We start from the raw sequence: 15005 nt of genomic DNA on the forward strand, positions 1-15005 counted from the left end.
ATTCTAGCGGAAAAACAACAGTGATGGGTTTACTTCAGAGAACATATCACCACTCTGACCGCTGTCGTATGGTCGACTCCCAACACCCCACTACTCTTTGTATCTGTTTGTTTCACATTTCCACCCGAGCCTGGTTCCAGGACTATAATAAACCTCACAGACGAAGCCACAACAAGCTTCTCCCACATTTTTCCCTGTTACCAAGTGACGAGTACTGCCCCAGAAACGAACAACACCAACACTTCCTGCAACACTTCGGATATTATCAGAGTGGCCGCACAAAAAGTTGGATTCCTCTAAAAAAAAAAAAGAAACACAATCCTCCAAGTATTCATTTTTCTGATACAGACTCAGAGGTGTCAAAGGTATTCACATTCATTACTGAGGTACAAGTACAGATACTAGAGTTTAAAAAGACTTCTGCAGAAGTTGAAGTATCAGCTCAAGCTTTGTACTCAAGTAGAAGTGTAAAAGTACTGCTTTCAAAACTACTTAACCCTTTCATGCATAAATTAACAGTAAATCAACTACAGCCTGGTTGGGACATTTTGCTCGAGTTCTCTTGAGTCTCTGCCGCAGACATGTTCAGACGAGGCGACATACGCTACATACGTCTGCTATGTCCTCTCTGGAGTGTGAGGTGATTTGTGTGGTGCAGGTGCGGTGGATCGCGTACAAACCAACAGGGTGTCGGAATGGTACACGTTTATACTTCTCATCCAACCACAATCAAATTCACTCTTATCCGGATGGTGCGATTTATCTGGATAGTTTTTTTTTGTTTGATCGATGACAAGCTGGAATAAAAACAAACCAAAATGAAATATGAGTAACGACGCTATTTTTAAAATGTAAGGAGCAGAAAGTACAGATAACTGTGTGAAAATCTAAGGAGTAGAAGTGAAAAGTCAGCTGAAAAATAATTACCCCAATAAAGTATAGATAACCCAAATTTCTACTTAAGTAAGGTAATGAAATATTTGTACATCATTACTTGACACCGCTGTACAGTCTACGTCAGTGGTTTCCAACCTTGTTTGGCTCGTAACCCCATTTTTACATCACAAATTTCTGACGACCCCAGGCATTCAAAACAGAGACTTTTTTTTTTTTTTTTTGCTAAAATTTGTTTTTGATCATGTAATAGTTTGCTACTATGTTGCAAATAAACATGAATTTTAGATGACATTTAGTCTATATAATGTATATTATTATAGATGGAGGCAGAAAAGCCAGGTGTAGATTACTGCACAAAGGGAGGATTTTAGGACAGTTTACAAGGAGGACAGTTAATACTGAAAAAACAAGAACTCAAACTAGGACTCATGAAAGAGCTGCAGCATCTGAAACTGACCACAATGAACATGTGACACAGAAACAGAACCACACATGAACAGAACCACACAGAAACAGAACCACAGATGAACAGAACCACACATGAACAGAACCACAGATGAACAGAACCACACAGAAACAGAACCACAGATGAACAGAAGCACACAGAAACAGAACCACAGATGAACAGAAGCACACAGAAACAGAACCACAGATGAACAGAACCACACAGAAACAGAACCACAGATGAACAGAAGCACACAGAAACAGAACCACACAGAAACAGAACCACAGATGAACAGAACCACACAGAAACAGAACCACACAGAAACAGAACCACACAGAAACAGAACCACAGATGAACAGAACCACACAGAAACAGAACCACACAGAAACAGAACCACAGATGAACAGAACCACACAGAAACAGAACCACAGATGAACAGAAGCACACAGAAACAGAACCACAGATGAACAGAACCACACAGAAACAGAACCACACATGAACAGAACCACACATGAACAGAACCACACAGAAACAGAACCACAGATGAACAGAACCACACATGAACAGAACCACACAGAAACATAACCACACATGAACAGAACCACATAGAAACAGAACCACAGATGAACAGAACCACACAGAAACAGAACCACAGATGAACAGAACCACACAGAAACAGAACCACAGATGAACAGAAGCACACAGAAACAGAACCACACATGAACAGAACCACACAGAAACAGAACCACAGATGAACAGAACCACACATGAACAGAACCACACAGAAACAGAACCACACATGAACAGAACCACACAGAAACAGAACCACACATGAACAGAAGCACACAGAAACAGAACCACACATGAACAGAACCACACAGAAACAGAACCACAGATGAACAGAACCACACATGAACAGAACCACACAGAAACAGAACTACACAGAAACAGAACCACAGATGAACAGAACCACACAGAAACAGAACCACAGATGAACAGAAGCACACAGAAACAGAACCACAGATGAACAGAAGCACACAGAAACAGAACCACACAGAAACAGAAGCACAGATGAACAGAACCACAGATGAACAGAACCACAGATGAACAGAACCACACAGAAACAGAACCACACAGAAACAGAACCACACATGAACAGAACCACACAGAAACAGAACCACAGATGAACAGAACCACACAGAAACAGAACCACACATGAACAGAACCACACAGAAACAGAACCACAGATGAACAGAACCACACATGAACAGAACCACACATGAACAGAAGCACACAGAAACAGAAGCACACAGAAACAGAACCACAGATGAACAGAACCACACAGAAACAGAACCACACATGAACAGAACCACACAGAAACAGAACCACACATGAACAGAACCACACATGAACAGAACCACACAGAAACAGAACCACACATGAACAGAACCACACAGAAACAGAACCACAGATGAACAGAAGCACACAGAAACAGAACCACAGATGAACAGAACCACACAGAAACAGAACCACAGATGAACAGAACCACACAGAAACAGAACCACACAGAAACAGAACCACACATGAACAGAACCACACAGAAACAGAACCACAGATGAACAGAACCACACATGAACAGAACCACACAGAAACAGAACCACAGATGAACAGAACCACACAGAAACAGAACCACAGATGAACAGAACCACACATGAACAGAACCACACAGAAACAGAACCACAGATGAACAGAACCACACAGAAACAGAACCACACATGAACAGAACCACACAGAAACAGAACCACAGATGAACAGAACCACAGATGAACAGAACCACACAGAAACAGAACCACAGATGAACAGAACCACAGATGAACAGAACCACACAGAAACAGAACCACACAGAAACAGAACCACAGATGAACAGAACCACAGATGAACAGAACCACAGATGAACAGAACCACACAGAAACAGAACCACAGATGAACAGAACCACACAGAAACAGAACCACAGATGAACAGAACCACAGATGAACAGAACCACACAGAAACAGAACCACAGATGAACAGAACCACAGATGAACAGAACCACACAGAAACAGAACCACAGATGAACAGAAGCACACAGAAACAGAACCACAGATGAACAGAACCACAGTGCTTCAGTTTCAGACTCACAGTTTGTCTTTTATGTGTTGTGACTGTCTCTGTCAACTCACCAAATATTTTTTATTAGAAAGTTGTTGTTTTTTTGTTTTTTTTATCAATTACTATAAATTTCAGGCGACCCCATTTGAATTCCTGGTGACCCCACATGGGGTCCCGACCCAAAGGTTGAAAAACACTGGTCTATACTGTCAGACTTGCTAATTAGATTGATAATTGGTAGTTTGATCGCAGTAGCCTGAGGTAACTCACTACCAGTGGAGGCATTAAACTACCAAACAAATGCAGTTTACTCAAATGCTCATTACAGCCACAGACAGAAAAGGGTTGAACGTACTGGTGCTTTAATTATATGACATTCTCATGAGCTGTGAAGATAAATACCAGGCACATGGAGTTAAGTCAGTGAGGATATTTAAATCTACCCCTTGTGGGGGTTTTAATCTGCCAGTTGGATTTTGGCGTTTCTGGGGCACAAATAATACAGTGACAGTACTGCTTTTTGGGTTTATAAGGACGAAGCATGAATTCTCATCAAAAGCAGCGGTATCCGTTCTCTGGGGACAATGAATACCTATTTATGAAATGATTATCCATTTTATGAATGTGTAGCCAGATATGCTTGAAATGTCCTTGCCAGACACTGAATATTTTTTGATTTTATGTCTTTACACACTGGAAATACCAGGAGTAAACAAGATGAAAATGCTAAGTATTCGCCTGTGAACATTTTATTAATACCAGTCCTGGTGAGAACGTGCAATCGTTGTGGCAGTTGTTTAATAAAAACTCTAAAGAGGTTTCAACAGCTCATTCATCAGAAAATATGATGGATTTCGCATCATTCAGACATCTAACCCTCATCTTCACAAAGTTTTTATGAATATGCCGTTCTTGAAGAAATTATAAAATTACACTGCATGAGCTGTCAATCCTCCATTAATTCCTTTGTCAACTGATAAAAAGAGGCTAAAAAGAGACAAAAAAGTATCTCCATCGCTGTTCTGATGTGATGCGAGTGTTGTTATTTTGCCACATCACATCAATCTGGAAAAAAAAATATCATCTGTTCACCTGTTTGTTATATTCCATTTATTTATTTATTTATTTATTGCAATAAATCATGAAGAGTACAGTACTAATTCCCTGTCCTGTCTTTGAAGTTAAAGATATGGTGCATCCTGTTACACACAAACTATCCTTTCACTTACAGTATCCAGCTTCACTGCTTTGCATCATGGGATATTAGCATTAGTGTAATTAGTCCCTGGTGTGCACATGCTTCACAAAGACCATTTCACTCCTGACACTATTTTGCAAAAGCAATGTCACAATATCCTGTGTTTTTGTGCCACAAAAGATCTAGCAAATCCACCCAGAAGTATATTAGTCTAATTCCAGAATGGTAGTTAACCCGCCCTGCGATGAACTGGCAACTTGTCCAGGGTGTACCCCGCCTTCGCCCCTATGTAGCTGGGATAGGCTCCAAGCGACCCCCGTGACCCTAGTGAGGATAAAGTGGGTTCAGAAAATGAATGAATGAATAGTTAACCCATAAAGACCCAGACAGTAACTGGCAAAAAAAAAAAAAAAAAAAAATACTGTTTAATACCTGTTAATTCACTAATCCTATCAATATGTGTCAATAATTGGTGTCAAATACAGTTCTTCATGTTTTCATGGTCATCAGATATGACCCATTCGGACGTTCAGAGGCTCCGTAGTTACCATGGAAACACCGTCATCTTCTACAACATTGATTCACCAGTCAAACCCATGGAGTTGGATCAATGACAGTGGATGGAAACACTGGGGTTATGTTCAGTTCATGAGAGATTTGACTGAAAAACTGACTTTTTCTTCAGTTTTCTCCATTTTGATAATAATGATGATCATCTGTACTGAGCTTTTGTGAACATCTACGTGATCAGTAAATTAAATATAGGAAAATATCAGATTTTCTCTGAAAAAAACACAAAATACAGACAATAATATTAGAATAAATGGTGATAGATTGCTGAAGGAAGGTTAAATATAGAGAAAAAAATAATTTGGGAACTGCCACAGAAGTAACAGTGGGTCCTTATGCTTTAAAATGATCAACGGAAAAGTCATTGTAATGCATTAGCATGAGCTATTAGCATTAGCACTTAGCACATTAGGAGCAGTGGGCTGCCATTGAAGGTGCTGGAGGACCAACTCTAGATCTTCACCAGTATCTTGGCCAAGGTACTAAAAGGATTCATGGATTCAACCTCCATAGAACAGTTTGTGATGACAGAGGTGTGAGGAGAACGTGGAGCTGAACATGAACACTACAGCACTGTGCTACACAAAGTCATACTGGTGGAAACTGCCCAATGTATCTTTATTTCAGCGCTGTCGATAGAATGAAGTAGACAGATGTGTTTATGCAAGCCTCTGGTGGCTGTGTTAACTGTGACCTCCAGGAAGAACATCTACTCCAATACCAAAGCTGAAGGGGTTTTATTAATAAACAAACAACACAAAAAATATATGAACATGTTCATTCATGAATGGAAATCCTGTGGCGTGTAAATGTCTTTAGACTCTGCTTTTTATTAAAGTCGTTGTGTCGAAAGTGATCCGAGCGGTGTTTGTAAATGATGATGAGCTCCAAATTATGAAACCCCACAACTGACTACCCAGCTGTGACGCATAAGTTAAACAAAGCCAAATTCTGCGGAACGATCTGCACTTTTAATTTGGCCCTGGGAAGAACTGGCAGCAACATTTGAAGATGTTGAGTGGAATTAGTCACAACATCCTCAGGGATCCGTGAACATCCTCATTCCATGTTCACGTCGGTCTGATGGATCGGCGCTGAATCTAAATCTGGATAAAAGAGCTGGAGAACAAACTCCAGGTCTGATCACAACCACCACCACAGATAGTAACAGAAGATGGCTGTGAGGTAACGCTCTTCAGTCAGCAGTGTTGTATTTTACACTAAATCAACAGAGACGTCTGTGTTAGTGATGATCGATGGTGGTTACCTTGGCGACAGGATGGTGTGGTGGGAAATACTGTGTATGTGTTAGTGATCTGATGCATGTTCTGTCCTCATAAATATGGGTTTAAAATCACACAGGAATCTGACACGACACTCATATTAGTGGTTGGAATAGTAAACTGCAGAGGAATGTGGTAGACCGAGTCCAAAACCTTTTATTATTTTGCCATTTTCAGATTTTTAAAGTGATGTGCACACCGCAAATGCAAGAAAACAGTCACGGAAACTTGAGCAGAAGGAAAATCTATGTGATAAATTAATTAAAGGAGTGATATTTAGCTTCTTTTTTTTTTTTTTAGAGAATCGTGGTTTAAACCAATTATTTAGAGTCAGAATATGACAAATATTTCACAAATCTACATAAAATATTGAAAAATTTTATAAAAACTTTGAAAAAAAAATCAGGGTTGAGTAAATTTAACTTAAACCTCAGACATTTTATAAACATTTTAAATTACATTGTTTATTTTATTTAACCCCTATTTAACCTTTACTTAACACTAATTTAAAACAGATTAAGAAAAGATTCTTATTTACAAGTGATTGTAAACATTGACTTTCTGATCACCAACAGTACATGAGGTTAAAGACTGATGACTACTTGTGGTTTTAAGTGATCATTTATGGTTAGAATGTGACAAATATTTCAGAAATCTATAGTAAAACACAAAACAGCCCCTAATGTTGAGTAGAATTAAATAAAACCAAACACTGAAGTGACAATGAAAAATGGAAGTCTGTGTGTGCACATTACTCATCTGCACTAATGGGAGCGGTCGATTTCAGTTCAGTTCAAGCACTTGTAAAAGTTTAGTGATGGAGTCTGGGTTCAGTCCAGGTGACGCTCCTGGGAAAACACCCCAGGGATAAAGAGGAACAAGCCTTTTTTTCTTTTTTTTTACTCTAATCCTACGCCCGGTTGTGCCCCGTCACCTCCACCTCTTTCATCAGGACCATCCATCTCCATGTCTTTGTAGCCTCCGTCCTGTCATGGCGCTGCCTCGTGCCCACTGAGCGCGCTCCGACAACTCTTAATTCAGCCTCCTTTGTCCACACCGGGCCTCTGTCTGCCTCCTTCAACACAGACCGCTGCCACGAGCCTCAGCTGTCGGCTGTTAGTATTCCTGCTGCCAAGGCCGCGGACACACACACACACACACACACACGCACACGCACACACACGCACACGCACACACACACACACACACACACACACGCACACACACACGCACACACACACACACACAGCCTTCACCTTCCTCGTCTGGCATCCCTCAGGCAAAGGCTGATTTGGTGTTTTGTGTTTGCTGATGAGCACAGTTCACACTAACAGACCAGGGACTGTCACTCCTGCTCATTTGTATTTTGTTCATTATTCTCTCTCTCTTATTTCCCTCGCAGTAATATTTCTCAACTAATATGAGGCTTGCATTATTGATGAAGCAGCCACCCTCCTCCTCTTCCTCCTCCCCCATCTGTCTGGGTGCAGGGATGGAGGGCTTTCATTCTTTTTTTTTTTCGTTTGTTTATTTCGAGCATTTACAGAATACATGCAAATTCAAAATTAAAAAAAAAAAAATCATTCGACACTCAAAAGAGTGGGAAGAAGAAAAACTGATTTAACCCCACCCCCATTCTCATCATCAAATAACTGAACATCAGAACATTTTAAATACTCACTCCTGTCCTTTGACTTCAAACCAGAACAATGAACAAAACAGAACAAAATAGGCCCAAACCAAATTAGAATGAACTCATCTGACAGTATTTACATTATTTAACCAAAATGTGTGTGAAAAATACAAACAAAGAACATTCCTGGTGGTGTTACCATGGTAACAGTTAACCATCAACTTACATAACAATAATTACAGACCAACTAGGGATGTAACGATCACTGCTATAACGATAAACAGCGGTAAAACCACAGACGGTTAGTATTAGCGTTTAAATTCTAATTCTCATGATAACCATATTTGATTACTGCACTTTTAGGGAAAAACCCTATGTAAAGATCTGCTTTAATGTTGAATATTTGAGTATAGTTTGAATTTATTACTATTTTAATTTTCTATACCTAATATTTGGAACCAATATTCACTTTTAAAGTCTGTGAAAAGGTTCGTTAAACATCTGTGTGTTATTTATGCAATAAATTATATACATTTTTCAAATCGGATTTTATATATGTTTTGTGTGTTTTCTGTCTTTTTATGTGTTTATAGTAGGTTAAAGTGAAAAAATAACGGACAGATGAAGTTGTGCTGAAAAAACAGATCCCAAACATGGGTATAATAAACATTTGTTTCTATAGTATATAAAGGCCAAGTCAAAAGGACTGAAAAACAGACAGAATAGACTCAGACCACTAAGGGTTAATATGTGAATGTTTCTGACACAGAAGGGACAGTGGGACTGGTATTATTATTTGGGGGTTTTTTTGTTGTTCTTTTTTTAATACAACTTGACTAAATTATTTCAGTGTGTGTATTAGTACTTTTTGAACATTCTGAGTACAATTTTAACAATATGGCGATAATAAGAACAAAAACAAAAAACTACAATAGCTGGAGAGGAGATGGATGCGAAGAGGAGAAGGAGGTTTGAGGGATTTAGGAAGTGAGTGGATAAAAGGCTGGGTCGGGATGGGATGGATGAACGGATGGATGAATGGATGAATGGATGGATAAATGGATGGGGTGTACAGAAGGCTGGACTGCCAGCTTGTCTGCCCCCCAGGATGCCAGACAGACCATGTAGGCAGTGTTTACCGAGCGTGGATCCAAGCCATATGGTGCCACTTCAGCAGGGCTTCTTCAGACGCACACATCCGCACACCCACAACTCCACACAAACACAACACACTGAAAACGGTCGGACCAAACTGGATGGGAACCTCTGCTTCTGCTCCGTAGTCAATCTGTGGTTGTATATTTCTGCTGTAGTGGTGACTTTATACTGAGAGGGGAGGGAGGGGGAAAGGTCAGAGGGTCAACAAGTCATCTGGACACCTGGACGTGGACCAAGGCTGGGACAGATGGATGCACCACACATGACATCCTTATCCTCCAAATCCAACACTAGAAAAAACGCCTGATCCTGTTACAGTAGCCTATAGGATGGAAAACGACCAACCATCCACAGTGGACACAGTAAAGACAGGATCTGAACCCCAGATTTAGGACACGTCATCTTTTTGTTGCATGTTGTCAGAAACCAATGCAGGACGGGGCCTGGGTAATACCTGGATGGCAGTGGATGCACTCCATGTTATGTACTTTTTCTATTATTCTGTTTTTATGTTTGTCTTGTTTTATTTTTTTTTCAATAGGTTTTGTATTATGTTTGTGTCTGAACTAAACTAAACTGAGCTAAACTAAACTAAACTGAGCTACACTAAATTAAACTAAACTGAGCTAAACTAAACTAAACTAAACTGAGCTAAACTAAATTAAACTAAACTGAGCTAAACTAAACTAAATTAAACTAAACTGAGCTAAACTAAACTAAACTAAATTAAACTAAACTAAACTAAATTAAACTGAACTAAACTAAATCAAACTAAACTAAACTGAGCTAAACTAAACTAAACTAAACTGAGCTAAACTAAACTAAACTAAATTAAACTAAACTAAACTAAACTGAGCTAAACTAAACTAAACTAAACTGAGCTAAACTAAACTAAATTAAACTAAACTAAACTAAACTAAAGTGAGCTAAACTAAACTAAACTAAACTGAGCTAAACTAAACTAAATTAAACTAAACTAAACTAAAGTGAGCTAAACTAAACTAAACTAAACTGAGCTACACTAAATTAAACTAAACTGAGCTAAACTAAACTAAACTAAACTGAGCTAAACTAAATTAAACTAAACTGAGCTAAACTAAATTAAACTAAACTAAACTAAATTAAACTAAACTAAATTAAACTGAACTAAACTAAATCAAACTAAACTAAACTGAGCTAAACTAAACTAAACTGAGCTAAACTAAACTAAACTAAATTAAACTAAACTAAACTAAACTGAGCTAAACTAAACTAAATTAAACTAAACTGAGCTAAACTAAACTAAAGTGAGCTAAACTAAACTAAATTAAACTAAACTAAACTAAACTAAACTGAGCTAAACTAAACTAAACTGAGCTAAACTAAACTAAACTGAGCTAAACTAAACTAAACTAAACTAAACTGAGCTAAACTAAACTAAACTAAACTGAGCTAAACTAAACTAAACTAAACTGAGCTAAACTAAACTAAACTAAACTAAACTAAACTGAGCTAAACTAAACTAAACTAAACTAAACTAAACTAAACTGAGCTAAACTAAACTAAACTAAACTAAACTAAACTGAACTAAACTAAACTGAGCTAAACTAAACTAAACTAAACTAAACTGAGCTAAACTAAACTAAACTGAGCTAAACTAAACTAAACTAAACTAAACTGAACTGAGTTAAACTAAACTAAACTAAACTAAACTGAGCTAAACTAAACTAAACTAAACTAAACTGAGCTAAACTAAACTAAACTGAGCTAAACTGAGCTAAACAAACTAAACTAAACTGAGCTAAACTAAACTAAACTAAACTGAGCTAAACTAAACTAAACTAAACTAAACTGAGCTAAACAAACTAAACTAAACTGAGCTAAACTAAACTAAACTAAACTAAACTGAGCTAAACTAAACTAAACTAAACTAAACTGAGCTAAACTAAACTAAACTAAACTAAACTAAACTGAGCTAAACTAAACTAAACTAAACTAAACTGAGCTAAACTAAACTAAATTAAACTAAACTAAACTAAACTGAGCTAAACTAAACTAAACTAAACTAAACTAAACTAAACTGAGCTAAACTAAACTAAACTAAACTAAACTAAACTGAGCTAAACTAAACTAAATTAAACTAAACTAAACTAAAGTGAGCTAAACTAAACTAAACTAAACTGAGCTAAACTAAACTAAACTAAATTAAACTAAACTAAACTAAAGTGAGCTAAACTAAACTAAACTAAACTGAGCTAAACTAAACTAAACTAAACTAAACTAAACTGAGCTAAACTAAACTAAACTAAACTAAACTGAGCTAAACTAAACTAAATTAAACTAAACTAAACTAAAGTGAGCTAAACTAAACTAAACTAAACTGAGCTAAACTAAACTAAACTAAACTAAACTAAACTGAACTAAAGTAAACTAAAGTGAGCTAAACTACTACATCCTCTGGAAACCCAGAATGCATGTTTGTCCTCTGTAAGGGGCTAGAATTCCACAGCTAAAACCCAATAATAAACACGTTCTGATGCAGTGTGCTGTTTCCAGTCCAGACAATAATCTGATGTAAAATAAGCAGAACTTTTACTTTCCAGGAAAATAACCAGTATGAGTCTGTATGAGCGTGCACTTTTGGGGAAGTTTTCAGACACTCCTTAAATTCTACATAATCTCAAATATTATCCTGAAATGTCTGAAGAATAATATGTTTAGTTTCAAAAGGTGTGGCTGCAGTAGACGGACACAAACAAATGCAGATGATCTGTTTTGCTTCACTAATCAGAACCCGAGCATCCACCGTCGACCAAAAGCATCTGCTGATCTGAAGTGTTTAAAACCTGCTGATCCACTAATCCTATCAATACATGGAAACAATTAGTGTAAAATACAGTCTGTCATCTTTTCATGGTCATCAGATATGACCATATTTGGACATTCACAGGCTCAGTAGTTACTGTGAAAACATACTGTGTCATTTTAATGGATGACAGTGGATGGACACACTTGTTTTATGTTCAGTTATTGATTATTGATTGATTACTGATTGTCGGAAAAGTAATCCTAATAATCCTCAATTTTAATCTGAACTTTGATGAAAATCTACATGATCACTGAATTAAATATAAGAAAATACTTGATTTTCACTGAAAATTTGCCAAATCCAGAGGCTACTATTATAACTAGAAGCACTCGGAGAGCGCAGACCTCCGCCAAGGCTGATCAGTGGCCCCCCCCGTGGGCCCCCCCACCCCCGATCACCACCAAAATTTAATCATTTCTTCCTTATCCCATTTCCAACAAACCCTGAAAATTTCATCAAAATCTGTCCATAACTTTTTGAGTTATGTTGCACACTAACGGACAAACAAACAAACAAACAAACAAACAAACAAACAAACAAACAGACAAACAAACCCTGGCAAAAACATAACCTCCTTGGCGGAGGTAATAATAAATGGTGATAAATCACTTCAGAAAAGTTAAATAGGGAGAAAAAATCCTCTGGGAACTGCTATAAAAGTCATACTGGGTCTTTATGAGTTAATGTTAACCAGAAAAATACAACAAAACTAAATTCTTGACAGTTTGAACGTGTCATGCCCTGGATGTGTTTCATTATCTGCTGAAAAATCCAGTTTTGCCTTTGATGGAACAGAGCATGTGCAGAAAAGAGTGTGTGGGTTTGGAGAATGGAACCATAACAGGGATTCTTAACACAATAAATCACAAACGCATGAGGTTTCCACCACTGAATGATGAAATGACCAGATCCAGATACTTACGTTTACTAATGTATTGTATACGTGTTTGCATTTCCATTATAATTTTCCGGTAAATTACAGACCGTTGCATCACATCTGCTGTATGACCGCTTGTTCTGACCCGACGGAATGCATTTCTCTACTTGACGTTGATTTGTTTGCAGGCAGACGTGTCATCGATTCAACTTTTCAATATCAGCAGAGAAAAATGAAGGAACATGTTCATTTCTTTGCCACTACATTAAAGGAATCATGCAGATTTATATTCTGCTGCCAGACCATCTTTATCTCCAGGTAGAATTATTCTCTGTCCTCTCGGAATAAATTAAAAGTTTGTGCGTTTTCATGTGTTTTTTTCAAGTGTACTTTTTATTACTTTTGGACCATATTTCTACGACAAATTCTGCTTCTTATTCCTCTCACTGTGTGATACCTCAGCTTAGTTATTCCATCTTCCAGTTCATTTTCTGCTTCACCTGAATTCACTTTAACTAAGCCGTCCAAAGGTTTTCACACCAGACACAAACCGAACCACACATCCAGAGTCCACAGGAGGTTTTGCACACCTGCAGTTTTGACTGTGCTGAAACTCATCTGATGAAGTTTGAACGTTTGGACTAAATGACTCAGATGTGAAGGTTTACGTAACCCATGATGAGCCAGACCCCCACTGGAAACCAAAACCATCTATCGATCTAAGCTGTTTAACAATTTCTGATCCACTAATCCTATCAATACATGTAAAGAATGGGTGTAAAATACAGTTTGTCATCTTTTCATGGTCATCAGACATGACCATATTTGGACGTTCAGAGGCTCCATAGTTACCATGGAAACACCGTCATCTTCTACAACATTGACTCACCAGTAAAACCCATGGAGTTGGATCAATGACGGTTGGTTGGAGACACTTGGCTTATGTTCAATTATTGATATCTTTGCTGAAAAAGTTACTTTTTCTTTTTCTAATACAATTACACTCAACTTTAACCTGAGCTTTAATGAACATCTATATGATCAGTGAGTTAAATATTAGAAAATACTGGATTTACACTAAAAAAACACAAAATACAGAAGATGATAATTTAATAAATGTTGATAAATCCCTTAAGAAAGGTGAAATATTTTGGAAGTGCCACTAAAGTAGCAGTGGGTCTTTATGGGTTAAAGCAAAACCAGGAAGAAAATAATACGACCCAGGCTCCTGCAGTCCAGCGGCATATTTACAGACATTAACTGACATTCACTTGACCTTTCAAGGTCAAAGGTCATGGCACCAAATGAAAGCCCATATGTGACTTCCCATCTATTGCCAATAATAATAATATGAATATCTTCAACTGTTTTCAAGTTAGAGCACTTTGAAATGTGTCCCATTATAAACCAATGAGGAATTTAAAACATTCATTCAAAATTCAAAAATCAATATTTCCCAAATCTCTGAACAAACCTGGTAGACCTAACCCAAAGGATGTTCCACAACAAATATAAATTATTCAAAACTGTGTGACTCCTAGAATGTAGGAAAATGTGTTTATTTACCCAAAGCCTTGAGTCCCATTGTTCCCAGTCACTTTTCACCAGAAACCATAAAGTTAGCCATAACTGGTTCCACATTTCAATATAAATTCTCACACAACACAGCAAACAAGTTTATGCAACATAACTTCAGACCTACCACACCGAATTCAATACCTTTTAAGACTTTTTTAAGGTATTAAATGCAGATTTGTAAATTCAAGACTTTCAAGACTTTTTAGGACCCCCCCAAGAACCCTTTACTGGGACACCACTACCAGTTCTGGGCCCCATGACAGGTAAACACTGTGGACCCTTCATAGAATTACGTAACTTGTCCATCCGTCTGAGCGGGGGTGGGGGGTATACGTGGGGGTGCAATCCATAACTGTAACCTAACTTCCG

The 15005-nt window shown here is 37.7% G+C and overlaps 1 protein-coding gene and 1 long non-coding RNA gene across 5 annotated transcripts in view; both read right to left on the minus strand.

The window, feature by feature from the left end:
- The window catches only part of cdk14 (cyclin dependent kinase 14), a 461964-nt gene that overhangs the window by 210267 nt on the left and 236692 nt on the right, over window positions 1-15005 (minus strand). The gene's annotated exons all lie outside the window — the stretch shown is intronic.
- LOC115435150 (uncharacterized) lies at window positions 730-14423 on the minus strand. The gene is made up of 3 exons (XR_003937662.1): window positions 14310-14423; window positions 13569-13573; window positions 730-740 (listed from the first exon to the last, which is right to left on the minus strand). It is a non-coding gene; the product is annotated as an uncharacterized LOC115435150 (long non-coding RNA).

This window comes from Sphaeramia orbicularis, chromosome 16 (genome assembly GCF_902148855.1).
Source record: "Sphaeramia orbicularis chromosome 16, fSphaOr1.1, whole genome shotgun sequence".
Classification (NCBI taxonomy): domain Eukaryota; kingdom Metazoa; phylum Chordata; class Actinopteri; order Kurtiformes; family Apogonidae; genus Sphaeramia; species Sphaeramia orbicularis.